This window comes from Rattus norvegicus, chromosome 13 (assembly GCF_036323735.1).
Source record: "Rattus norvegicus strain BN/NHsdMcwi chromosome 13, GRCr8, whole genome shotgun sequence".
Lineage (NCBI taxonomy): Eukaryota > Metazoa > Chordata > Mammalia > Rodentia > Muridae > Rattus > Rattus norvegicus.
Genome location: NC_086031.1, coordinates 84,287,102 through 84,300,994, shown reverse-complemented (window position 1 = coordinate 84,300,994; position 13,893 = coordinate 84,287,102). Strand labels below are relative to the sequence as shown.

Below are 13,893 nucleotides of genomic sequence, written 5' to 3'. Positions count from 1 at the left end.
CCAAATCATTGTATTATCCACCACAGATCAGAAAGGAGTTCTGTCAGCTTTGCCATTTAATACCTAATGAAAGTCTAAGTTAAGGTTTTTAATGGTATGTTTCAGGATGCAAGTCTTGGTCCTTGTGCTTGTTCCTGCCTTCATTTGTTCTAAAAGAGTTTTCATACATTCTCATGTCTACTGGGGTCCTCTGTACATTGATGATTCCTCGCACTATAGCTCCAGTATAGATCTCCTGCTGTACCTTTTCAGTGGCACTCATTTCATCCCTCAGAAACCACTATCTCCTGCTGCACAAGTATGTCCCTCTCAGAATGGTGTGAAACAGTATCCTATAGTATGTAGACTCTTCATATGGACTTGCTTTCACTCAGCATACTTTCCCTGAGAGATAGGGTACTGTTCATATCCATGGATATTCATTTCCATGCTGGGTTCTTACCACTCTCCATTTAAATGTACATCCATCGAAAGAAACTGGAGTTATTTCCAACTCTTGGCTATTATAAATAAACCTTCAAGGACATTAATATAGATTTTTTTCATACACATGTGCTTTCATTTTTCTGAAATAGATATCCAGGAATATGATTGCTTAGTCATACATTAAGTTTATATTTAGTTTTCTGAAGAACTGTCTTCTAATCATTTCCTAGAGCAGCTGGCTTTACCCCTTTACTTCCCCGTCAGCCCTGTGTGAGAAACCCCGCGTATGAACTTCTCTGCCAATGGTTGCCACTGAGAGTCTCTTCAATGGTGGTCCTTCTCCGTGTGGGATGGGACCTCATTGCTTCCTTAATGATGGATGATGGCAAACACCTTTTCATGCTTCTATCTGCTACACACATCACATGCTTTCTTCAACTGCCTTTCCATTTCTTTGTCCAGTTGCAGTGTTCTTAGTTTAACTGAGGTCCTTGAATGATCTATGTGAGTCTTGTCAGACATATACTTTGAAAATTTATTCTCCGCAGTTTGTCTTTCTTTGTCTCCACAGAGGGAGGGTCTTGCTAGATGGTCCAAGCTGGCTTTGTGCCTGCTGTCCTCTTCCCTGAGGCTATAAACATACCTGGCTGTCTTCATAATCTTTGCAGAGTGCTTTGCAGAGAAAAATTAAAAATCCATTTAACTGTGATCGCTCCAATATCTCAGATGATTTAATTAGAATTATCTTTCTTTTTTCCCCCATTATTATCATCTTACAGATCACAAATACTCTGAGAAACATATACTTAGAATGTTGTTCTGGCCACTTTCTGACTTCATTGCACACCGTCCAGACACACGTCTCTGTCTAATGAACCTGATTTTCTTGTGTGCGCACACTTTGGTAGAGATTGGGAACCAATCTAAAAATCAAATTTAACAAATTGGATGCTATAAAAATACACTATACTCCCAAAGGGAATGTTTTCTAAGAGCTTTCTGGAGACAAGCTTAAAACAAATAAATGACTTCAAGACAGGGAATTTTAATTTACATGGAAGCTGTTTATAAAAGTTATTTTGATTGTACCAGAGAAACACCAGACAGACATGGATTAGAATCCTGGATTTACCAATGCATGTTTCTTTGACTCTGGATGATCTTCCTTGCCTTAAAAGTTATGGGGGCTACAGCAAATTTAATAATCTACACTTCTAAGTCATATCGACAGGTCACCCAGTTGCAAACAGAGGTCTTACTGGGCGAGAAAATTGTTGCCTGATCCTGATTGGGAGCATGCTGAGGGAATAATCTGAGTATTTCAATCACTCTGGGGGAATCCCCCCCCCCACTTTTGGTAGCACAAAAATAATGAAGACCCCAGATACTTTCTGTTCCTGTTTAAATGATCCTCTATGTCTCGTGTTTTCCATATAAGAGTGCTCTGAAATTTGGTCTCTCTGACTTTTTAGTTCTAATCTCAACCCATACTGAAGGTCTGTGATCAGCAATAAGTTAGAAAAGCACCATTTTTTTTTCTTAAGTAAATCTGGGATAAGGGACAGGAGGAGGCAGAAATAAAATGGAAGAAAGAAACTAGTGACTAGGCTCTGAATGGCCCATACACAGTCAGAAAAACGCCACCAGGTCTGGCTTGTAATGAATTGTAACAGCATCTTCACTCGGAGCCAACTTCACAAAGAAAAGTGCGTCTCCTAGGCGACGTGGAAATCAGTTTCAAAAACGCTTTTTCTTCCAACCTGTCGTCTTAAGTTTAGGAACCAAAACAACTCTGCACACATATGGAGGGAGGAGAAGTAAGCCTGCTGCTGGCTGCTGCTGAAAGAGGTGGGGCTAGAGACAAGCCTTTTCTCCCGAACATAGATGTCAATATGTAGGAACATGCTCATAGAAACATGCCGAGGAGTTGAGAACATGGCCCAGGGGGAAGAACATTTGCTGTGCTGTGTGCTGTGAGTTCAGATCCCACACCCTCCACATGAAAATAGCAGGTGCCTGTAATTCTAGCATTGGGAGGTGGTGACAGGGTGATCCTGGAAGCTTCTTGCTTAGCATAACCCAAATTAGTGAGAGACCCTGGGTAGTGAGTTGGTTGTAGTTTGTTAGTAGTCCTGCAAAACAAAACAAAACAAAAACAAAACCAAACAAGAACGAAAGAAATTAGATTCAGATGTCTCTCCCTCTCCCTCTCCCTCTCCCTCTCCCTCTCCCTCTCCCTATCCTCCCCCTCCCCCTCTCCCTCCCCCTCCCCCTCTCCCTCTCCCTCCCCCTCTCCCTCTCCCTCTCCCTCTCCCTATCCTCCCTCTCCCTCCCCCTCCCCCTCTCCCTCTCCCTCCCCCTCCCCCTCTCCCTCTCCCTTCCCATCTCCCTTCCCCTCTCCCTTCCCCTCTCCCTCCCCTCCCCCTCCCCCTCCCCCTCCCCCTCTCCCTCTCTCTTTCTTCCCACCCCACCTCTCTCATCTCTCTTTTATCTAGGGATAGGAAGTGAAACTAGGGGGATAAAAGGTACGGGAAAAAAGAACCCTGAAAGCAGCGAAGGGCAGCCATAACCTTGTCTCAAGGGAATACGTCTTCTTTCGGCTTCCACGTGAGTCCCAGTGCACACTTGTTCACACGACTCACACATATAATCACACTGATACTTAGAAAAAAAATAGTTGCCTAATTGGATCCAAACATTCAACCAGGTGGGGAGCAGATCAATTCGAGACAGTGAACTGTGGAGCCAGAAATCATTTGTACAGGATGGGATAAAAACAGAATTTTAATCAGGAGGTTGCTGATACAGAACAATGGGATAAACATTCTCTACTGAACGGTTGGATACTCTGGGTTTTCAAGGATAAAAAAAAGCAAAACGCAGCAGGCAAACTTTGATTGATCCCTAAGCTTAATACCGTTGAAGACTTTTGGGCTCTACACAAACTTGTCCAGTTATTTAGTCATTTAATATCTGGCTCTAACTACTCGCTTCTTAAGGATGGTATCGAGCCTTTGTGGGACAATGAAAAACAAACCTGGAGGTTGATGGGTAATTACATTGAACGAATAGGAGGGACAAAGTGACATTGACCACTTTTGGCTACAGTTGCTGTGGTGCCTAACAGGAAAATCCTTTGATGACACAGCAATGACGTACGTGGAGCTGTTGTTACTGTTAGAGCTTGAAGGGATAAGAGAGTAACATGAGCTATTAAATGTGAGAACAGATACACAGTCACACACAGGCCAGGACAGTATAAAAGAAAAGGTTGAGACTTCCTCCAAAGATAGTGATTGGTCCCAGGCACGCTCAGCTACAGTGGCCTCACCACTGAACCCAGACTTGTCATTAAGAAGATACCTGTGTATTCTTATAAGATCAAAGGATACAGGATGCAAGATGCAGGATCGAGCATTATGATTCATGCAAGAATACATCTGGTCTAGCAATCAGAATTTGGGTTCTAAACCATAGCCTCAGCAAAGCAGAGTGGACTGCACTGGCATTTGATCTCATCCAAATGCTGCTGAGACACACGAGAAGTTCCATTCGGCTTTGTCCAGAGTGTCCATTATCTCAATTAAAGAATTACAGGATATGTCATTCCCAGAATCCACAAATGTGTTCCTGGTCCGCTCTGTAATAGATGAGTGGAATTCCCATTACACACGTATTTGCCTTTTCCACAGGACTCAAGAGAGCACTCACATTTTTATTACTATAGCAGGAAAATATCCGTTTCTGTTCCACTTCACATAGGAGCATATTTTGCTGTTGTGAGAATGTGAGTGCAGTTTTCTAGAATCTTCTGTTTCCTTTGTACCTGGACCCCACACCTTATCACAGCTGATACCATGGTGGACGAACCATTCAGGCCTTGGAACACAGCATAGAGGTAGCAACACCTGCCAAAACTCACACAAAGATCTAATCCATCAAAGTCCATACATCCGACGAATCCCTAAACGCTCTAACCTTGTTTCCACTTTGGTCTAATTGTTTTTACTCACTAGATGAGGTGTGTCAACCCAGGATGTGGATTTTGTGCTTAAAAGCTCATCCTGAGACCAGTTCAGAACTAAACGTGGGCCTCAAACAGCAAGTGCAGTCACTGGCTGAATAATAAGATGTACTTTGGGCTTGAACCTGGGTCCTAGAGCTGTTCTCTGGTGAATAGCCTACACACACACACACACCTTTTATAGCATTCCTCGCTGTCCTCTGGCTGATAGGTGCTACATTTATTTGCTTCTGTTTGGGAAAACAGTAAGGATTCTGATTCCAGTTTTTCATTTGTTTTGCTTTTGTTTTGTTCCTCATGTGACACTGGGGGTAGGATCCAGGAATATGACAGAAAGGTGAAATGAATATTAAACGTGTACATTCTTTGGCAATTTTTTTTCGTAATTACAATACTTTGCTACAAATTTGGGCATTTAATTCAACTCAGTGGTCTATTTGTGTGATAATTTTTAAAAGATTTTTTTAAAATTTATTTTTATTTAGAGTACACGGTCGCTGTCCTCAGACACACCAGAAGAGGGCATCGGATCCCATTACAGATGGTTGTGAGCCACCATGTAGTTGCTGGGAATTGAACCAGGACCTCTGGAAGAGCAGTCAGTGCTCTTAACCACTGAGCCATCTCCCCGGCCCTATTTGTGTGACTTTTAAAGCAAGATGGTGGAGTATAAAGAGTATAATGCTGTAATTAATCCCCAACTGGAATTAGTGCACCTGCCTTTGCGTCCTTACGCTCTTATTTCAGCCCTTTGTATCACGCAGGTTATCTTAATTTGGTTAGAAATGGCTCGAGTAGAAAAGGGGTCCTTTTCATATTAAGACAGTGTACGAAAGTGTAAATAAACATGCAGAGTGAACTGCCTTTCTGACAGCTACATTTATCCTTCTGTCCCTCCATATCTACAGAAGGAATCTCTACTTTGTATGGCAAAGCAGTCTCTTTTGTTTTCTTTTAGTGTCTTCCCCATGTGTTACTCAAGTTTGGAGCACTAGTTTATTATTGTGTTTATTCGACTTTTTAATAAATTGAGTTGCTAGCATCATATATATTAAAGCCATTTAGCCAGCTAAGTGAAGATTTGGAAAGGATTTGAAGGGGACCTACAAGCCACCCACTTTTCCTTTCAGTCCACTCAATATAATCATTTATTCTCTTTCCCATTTACTCAGCACACTTTTCAAACTATTTTACTTAATTCTTTCAAATGATACTTTTTGATCATATTTTTCTCCTTTTCTCAACTCTTCCCAAATCCTCTTAACCTCTGTACCCCACGCAACTCCATATTCTCTTTCCTTCTCCTTAAGACAAAACAAAAGCAAGCAAGAAACAAAAATAACAATAAGCCAAAAGCGCCAAAAGGAAAAGTGGACCAAAAGGTGGTGTCTGTTTTGTGCTGTCATGCATGGGGCCTGCCCTGGATTGTGGTTGACATACCCAGCGACACTAAGAAGACTGACTTCTCTTTCCCAGCAGCTATCAGTTGCAAATAGCTTCTCAGTGAGGGGTGGACTTTGTGTCTATCCACTTCCCCTTCTCAGCTCAGCACACATTTTGACACTTTCACTGGGCCAAGAGTTGCCATAAATCTTGAGGATCCCAAAATGATTAAGACACCATCCCTGTCGTGAAGGAGCTGGCCTTCAAGAGCAACAAGTTTTGTCAGTGCAATAAAAGAATGTGTGACAAAGACTGCAGAGATGGATAAGTGGGTCGGAAGAGCTCTTGCTACACAGAAGAGAGGACTTGAGTTTGGATCCCTGTCATCCATGCCCAAGCCAGGCATGGCAAACCCACATTTGTAATTCCAATGCTCTAGACACAAAGAGAGAGAAGACAAGCTCTGATTGATCTTGCTTGGAGATTCTCTCTCTGGACTCTTTGAGAGATCCTCTCTCAGGAGGTAAGGCAGAGGATGAGAGAGTATGTCTTACATGTGCAGGCAGACTTACACACACTCATATGGTTGTGACAAGGTCACGAGATGTGTTTCTGAGACATGTGTAGGGACCACTGAAAGCAGGAAGGAAGAATGCCGATTTCTGCCTAGGCTGGTGGGAAAAGCCGCATGAGAGATATTTGTCCTTTGGGGAGAGAAGAGTAGAGAAGGCGTCAGAGTCAAGGAAGAGTCCCGTCACAGGCTCTAGCATCAGTAGATGGTTCTTTTGGAGGTGAAGATTGAGTTGGGAGGCCGGAAGGTGAGTGAAGCAGTTAAGTAGACATCCCTGGCTCCCGATCTGAAACTAAAGGGCAAAAAGTTCAATGCTATTGTATATTCCAAATTTTCTGTTACAAAAATTCACTTTTTTCAATAAAATGTTTTACTTGAAGACATCAGCACAGAATGTGAGCATTATTAGAAAGTACCTCAGACAATGTGTCTATGGAGAAAAGGGGCAAAAACGGACATTTCTTTTCCATAGCTGGGACTAAACGTTTAACTCGGTTTTTGTTGCCTTTTCCCATTATTTTGCTTCACACACACCCACCCTTTTTAGGCTATACTTCCTCTCTCCCCAGGGTGCTAGATAATACTTGTATATCTGGGCTATTTTCATTTTCTCATCATTTTCCCATGAAGATTTTGTTGTTTCCTCTTTCAGACATGACATGAGGACCTCAGGCTGGCTTTGTCCACTGATCCCCAAGGCACCTTAAAAGAGAGTGTTCCCCAGGGAAAGGCAGTGCTGGGGGCCACTGGTCTCAGTGGCTGTGTTCCCATCAGCCCTGGGCTATCTCAGAAGAGCAAGGAGACAAGCAAGTTTCATTCCTTGTAGAGGAAAATATCCATGCTTTGTAGCCAGCGTGGTTTCTTCCGGTGCCTTTTACAAACATTGCGGTTTGAGTCTGTTCATAGAAAAATTAATTGTTGGTTTTGGATGTTATTGGAGAAAAAGTCTAATCAGCATCTCAGTGTACCCTTCTGGGAAAATCTCAGCATCCAGAGGATTCTATTTCAGAGAGTCTCCAGGAAACAGCTCATTAAGGACATGCATGCCCTTTTCAGGGGCGCCTTAAAACGGGCAAAGCTCTTTTCCCTTCTGTCCCCAAGACAAAACTGGTTTATAGAGAAGTAGAAGAAAGCAGCTCTACATGTATGTGTTCTAGGGAAGCTAAAGGTGCCTACCTGTAAAACACTTCTTTCCCCACAGACACACATGACCTGTCTTCATAAGTTTCTTCACAACCTCACATTCTCTAACCAAAGCTTACCTGCAGAAGAATAGAGACAAAATAATGAATCTCGAATCTCGATAGATGTTAAGTCATTAGCATTGCTTAGTGAAGGGCCAAGGTAAGCCAAGTGAGAGACTCACTGTGAGGCCACACTCAGCCTTTGATGGATTCACAGTCACCGAGGAGGGGGTACCTGGGAACACTCCTGTGATAGAGTGCAGAGTGATTTCAATGGCTGCAGCTCTGGCTATGAGGAGGGAACAGCAAGGGCCCTTGGAGACAGGGCAGGGAGTATATGATATCTGACTCTCGAATGCCAGGAGCTATTGCAAAATTCCTGGAAACTGCAACCATTTTTCAACAGCCATCAGCACCGTGCAATTTGCGAAGAATCTACTGGGAAGTTCCAGAGAGTCCGATAAGAAGGGAGGGTCTGTAAGTGAAGTAAGTTACAGAGGATGAAGGGCAGAGAGAGAGAGAGAGAGAGAGAGAGAGAGAGAGAGAGAGAGAGAGAGAGAGAGAGAGAGAGAGAGAGAGATTCACTGCATTAACAACCACAAAGGACAGAGGAAGGCAAAGGCTTATTTGAGAGGATGAAGATGGCATTGGGGACAAATACTTTGAATACTGAGTTTTTAGGGAATGGACTGATTGTCTCCTCTATCAGAGAGGGAAGGAAGACAAGAAAGGGCCTTGAAAGGGAAGCTCATGTAAGTTCTGAAGGAACACTGAGGATCCCTGAAGTTATTATCCTCATGTTCACTGAACCCACAAGGCACTAAAATCTTATCAAAACACAGGGACGTTCCTTCCCTCTTATTCCTCGACTCTTGTGTGTGCTTGTGTGTCTGTGTGCAAGTATAGGCACGCATGTACCAGAGCATGCATGCAAAGGCCAGAATCTGTTTCTCTTGCTTCTGCCACCACTATGAATTTTAGGACAGCTGGCCAATAAGTTTCTTTATCACCTCCAGCATATAAACCATTGGAGGTTTAAATATTGTCCATCCCGTGGGCTAACCCAGAAGACCCTTAAGGTTATGAGCATCATCCATTTTTTCTGGAGATGAAGCCTCTGGAGTAAGTGGCCCTATAAACTTGGATGTTCTCTGCTTTAACTGTTTATTTGACTGAGTGACCACTGAAGCCAGCAGAGTCACCGATAGCCAGTGTGGGCCTCAATATGTGCATCTAAACATGAATGAGTGCACCGGGGTGTAGAGTGGCCTGGGCAGAAGTTTAGTTGATATGAATTTAAATCCTTCAACGCAGAAGCAATTTAACTATTATGGCTCACATTGGACTTCAGACCTGTTTATGTGTTCTCACTCCCTCTCAAACTGGCATCTAACATTTGATGGTCACTTTCCATAGGCCCAACCTGCCCTGTGAGGGTGCCGTCTGGATTTCATCTGTCCACACTGGACTGTGGTACCTTTTGGTCCTCTCTCTAGTGGCTTCTCTTTAGCTCTTAGAGTTCTCTCAGTCCATCCTACAGGTACACATAGAGACAGGAAGTTAAGTGCAGCTTTTCAGCCACATCTTGAAGTCTGTCCTAGGGACCTCCTGCTTGGATACTCTAAGGCAACCATTTCCCTATTAGGCTATTCTTGTGTTTCCTGGTCTCGTTTTAGTTCTTTTTTTTTTTTTTCCAGAGCTGGGGACCGAACCCAGGGCCTTGCGCTTCCTAGGCAAGCGCTCTACCACTGAGCTAAATCCCCAACCCCTCCTGGTCTCGTTTTAGAAGGCTGCTCCATTCTTCACTCCCCATACTCTTGTCGACCTGGACCTTTCTGCGTGTGTTACTTACTTTCCTCACACCGTAACCAAATGACTGACAATGCATGGCATCAGGGAGGAAGGAATGAGTTGACAACATAATCTGTTACAGTGGGGAAAGCGAGATGGTGGGAGCAGCATGTGGCTGAGGTGGCAGAAGCCTAGGATCCAGATCACATCTAGGAGAGGAGGAGTCAGAGGAAATGGGATGCAGATGGCCAGCTGGGTCTCCTCTATGTCTCTTCTCACTCAGTGGGTGAGCCAACCATGGGGGATTTGTGCCCTCCATATTCAGGGCTGATTTTCACCCTGCAGTTAATCCTGTCTGGAAAAGTCCCCATCTTACACCCAAGCACAAGCCTCATAAACAGATGCTCCATAATCTAATCAAGCCCACAAAATTAATATCACACAGGGTCCATATAAGAGGGTGTTCTGTTTCTAAGGCCCAGACCAGCAACTTCCTTCTTTCTCCCCTTCTCTTCACAGGCCTGGCGAAGTATTTTTTCTAGTTAAAGCGGTGAAAGTCACCTGACCTTTCACTCTGGAAACTTTCCAAGTATTTTACATCTTCTTCTACATCTCCTTTGATTCTTTCTACCAAGTTCTGGGCAACAAGATTAGAAAACTCACAAGGCTATTTTTGGTCCTTACCAGAATGCTAAATTAAAAACAGCCACTAGCTTGTATAGAAAAAATAAAATGGGAAGACCAAAGGAGAAGATGCCTACTTCAAAAGCATTCTATCATATTTCTTCTTGGTAAGTCTTTGCATACCTATGGGGTAAGGAGATATTTTTTTATCCAGTCATTTGATGACTTTCCTCAAGAGATTAGAACCTGGGCCTTTCTCAAATTAAGCTCAAAATAAGCTCCTTGAACAAAGAAGGCCACACAAAACCAGCTTACTTTGCACAGTAGAGCTAGCCAGCTCACTAGACGTTGTCACTTGTCAGTAGTCAATCAGGTTGACGTGATTAGTTCTGAAAGCTGGTTTATGTTTTCAGGGTGAGGTAATCAGAATTTACTTTTGAGTCCACAGCATTTTCTTCCTGAGACATTTTCTCAACACATGTCCACAACCTCTGTGTGGTAATAGCTATCTTGGTAATGGAACACGAATTCTTGAGTGTCAGTATGTCTGTCAATATTTATTCTGATTCTTAGCTGGTATGTCACTGGAAGGCTTAAGATGGCATCTGTTTGTTTGGACTTTATATAGAGTAAGTATTCTAGGATTCTGACTTTGGTATCCAGCCATGGCCTCTGTATCACACACCATGGCACTGAGATGGGAAGTCCTGATACTCTGAGGACCACCATCACCACCGTAGTTTCCACCATATAATTTATAGGTGCCCCTACTTCTTTTGTTGTTCCAATGACAGTGATAATTTGTGTTAATGGAATACTGGGATCACACTCAGTGTTGAGCCTCTTTGTATGTGTATGCACGGATGTGGGAATATGTGTGCCTGGGAATACTTTGCAAAGGCCAGAGATGAGCCTTAGACATTTTGCTCTCTCATCAATACCTGGCTCCTGGGTGACAGAATCTATCTGAACCTGGAGCTTGACTGGTATCCAGCAAGGCCCAGGAATCCTCCTGCCTCTAGTTTTCACAGAGCTATGGTTACAGGTTTCCATGACGACACCCTGCTCTCCCACATAGATGGTAGGACCTGAATTCAGATCCGTTTGTCTGTGCATAAATAGTCCTACTCACTGGGCCATCTCTCCAGCCCCCATGGAGTTGTTTTATGTAACTTCTATTGATATCAAAGTTCTCTCTCACCTTTGACCCATTGAGCGGGAAGAGTGCCGCAGTAGGCAGGGAGAAGAAAGTCATTACATCAGCTTATTCAGGTGGCACCTGGATACAGTTCATTTCCAGGCTGCGTCCCTATTCCCACATAAACCCACACTAGCAAGACAAGTAATCTCAGAAGACATCGTTGCTGCACCAAACATCCTTATCATGATGTCTGAAATGGAAGTATGTTGCTCAGCATTTCCTTTTTATTTGATATTTATTATTCTCTCTTTTTTTTCCTAGCTTCCCTCCTGTGATCCACTTTTTCCAAAAGTCTGTCAGTCTTTTTTTATTTTTTAATATAGTCACTTTACATCCCACTCACTGCCCTTCTTCCGATCACAGTTCTTCCCCCCTCCTCTTCCTCTTCCTCTTCTCCCCTGGGTATCCCCCTACCCTGGTACATCAAATCCCTCCAGGGCTAAGCACATCTTCTCCCACTGAGGCCAGAAAAGGCAGCCCAGCTGGAAGAACAGGCAGGCAATGGCTTTTGGCATAGCCCCCGTGCTCCAGTTGTCTGGAACCCACATGAAGACCAAACAATGCATCTGCTACATATGTGTAGGGAGGCCTAGGTCCAGCCTGAGCATTTTCTTGGTTGGTGGCTCAGTCTCTGAGCGCCTCAAGAATCCAGGTTACTTGACTCTGTTGGTCTTCCTGTGGGGTTCCTATCCTTTTTGGGCCCACAATCCTTCCCCTTATTTTTCCATAAGAGTTCCCAAGCTCCATCCACCATTTGACTGTGGGGGTCCGGATCTGAGTCAGCTGCTGGGTAGAGCCTCTCAGAGGACAAGCACAGCCATGTTTCCACTGGGAATCTTACAAGAAAAACCCTTCCCTGATGTCTTCTTAGACTATTTGTCCCTGTCTGCATCTAAGGGTGCTGTCTCTTCACATTCTTAAATTCATTTCTTTTTCAGTTTGAGTCTCTTTAGCAATGGTTTTAGGTATCTGAAGATATTATTATCACCGTGTGTTTTTCTCCTTCTGGGTATTTCTTCAATGATAGATTAATCTAAGCATAACTTCTTTACAATTTCTGAGCAACAGTCATTGCTTAGGCTCTGTGACTAGAGGTGAATCTCTAGCCACTCCCAACCCAAAGATGAACCTTGCTGAATCCTGTTCCTTCACCGTCGCTCTCAAGAAGAATCTAGGGGGAAAGCATCATAGGGAAAAGGGATGGAAGGTTTAATTCTACTTTCTGCTTGTTTTTGTTGCTGGGTGTTTGATTGTTCTTTGCTTAATAGCTTTGTTGAGTCAAACAGAAAAATTAACGACTGATCTTAATGTTGCCTAACAACAGGCATTCTGGCTCTGTATCCAAAAGGAATAGTACTTTAAAAAGATTTTCTCTGAAGAAATATTGACAACTTTGTTATTGAAAAGATGTACCAATCATGGGACAGATATAAACAGTAAAACCTGAGGTCTCCACCTTTCTCTGGTTATTTTAAATATCGTGATTTATATTCCGTACTTTACTTCCTGACCCTCTTTACTTCACCTCTTGCCCAGCTCTAACTGAGGTCAGTTACGAATGTCAAGATACCAGTAATGATATGCAGCTGTAATCCCAGCTCTCAGGAGGCACAGGCATGAGAATCAGGAGTCCAAGGCAAGCCTTAGCTACATAGGGAGTTGAAGATAGCCTGGGGTACAGAAGTCCCTCTTGAGAAACCAAACCAAAACAGAAACAGTAATAGTAAATAGATAAATAATTAATAGGTCAAGAAGCTCCTACATTTCCCCTTGAGCAGCTGAGGAGAGTGTTGCCTGATGTGTATGCATAGGCCTTTTGTTGTCTTTGGCATGGGCTGAGGGGAATACCTTCTTCCTTTCAACCCAAGGATCCTGGGAAAGAGCCACTTACCTAACCTCACACTTCACACGATTATATTTTTTGTTAAGCATCATAGACTTGGTGTCACACGCAGGAGTGTTTCCAAGGGGGTAAAATCATATCACAACAATGAGGGTGCTTTATTCTAGAAAGAACTTGAGATCAATAGTCAGGAAAGGAGGACCAACTCCATCACCCACGGGCAAAGTGCTTTGGTGCGACATACCGGTTTAAATCTCACTTTCTTTGACTACTTAATTACATGAATGGTCATGTCTACCTCATCGGCTATAAGGATTAAGTGAAATCTCATCTAATAATAACACTGTGTGAACTGTGGATTGAACAAAAGCTCATGTGTTCATTATGTACACTGTTTATCTGTCATTCTTAAACTCTCTGTGTGACTCACAGTCTTTGGTTTCCCCCAGTTTCTGCCAAGATCACCAATGGTTGCCCAATACAGATACCTGTCCAACAATCTAATCTTCACCTCTTCGATCCTAAGTCCTTCCCCATCAACAATCCAAACAAGTAGTTGAACCTGGGCCTTGGGATAACCTCGCTTCTGAGATAGAAACTGATGACTACACACGCCTTAGGTTTATGGGGTAACTTAGCATCTACCTCTAGCCTACAGACTTATAATTTATTCAAATTCATAGTTACCCATGTCATCTACACATCTGTTTTCATATTGATTTGTTAGTATTTGTTTTGTGTTGTGTTGTCTTGAGACAGGGCTTCACTACGTAACCATGCTGACTTCCAACTCAGAATCTGCCTGTCGCAGCCCTTAAGTGCTGGAGTTACAGCCACACACTACCG

At 43.2% G+C, this 13,893-nt stretch overlaps 1 protein-coding gene and 1 pseudogene across 1 annotated transcript in view; one reads left to right on the top strand and one right to left on the bottom strand.

The window, feature by feature from the left end:
• Timm23-ps7 (translocase of inner mitochondrial membrane 23, pseudogene 7) overlaps positions 1–13,893 on the bottom strand; it is a 76,923-nt pseudogene that overhangs the window by 31,613 nt on the left and 31,417 nt on the right.
• The window catches only part of Nuf2 (NUF2 component of NDC80 kinetochore complex), a 64,510-nt gene continuing 60,654 nt past the window's right edge, over positions 10,038–13,893 (top strand). The window contains exon 1 of the mRNA XM_063272366.1: positions 10,038–10,170. The gene's annotated coding sequence lies outside the window, so the exon portion shown is untranslated. The remainder of the gene's footprint in view (positions 10,171–13,893) is intronic.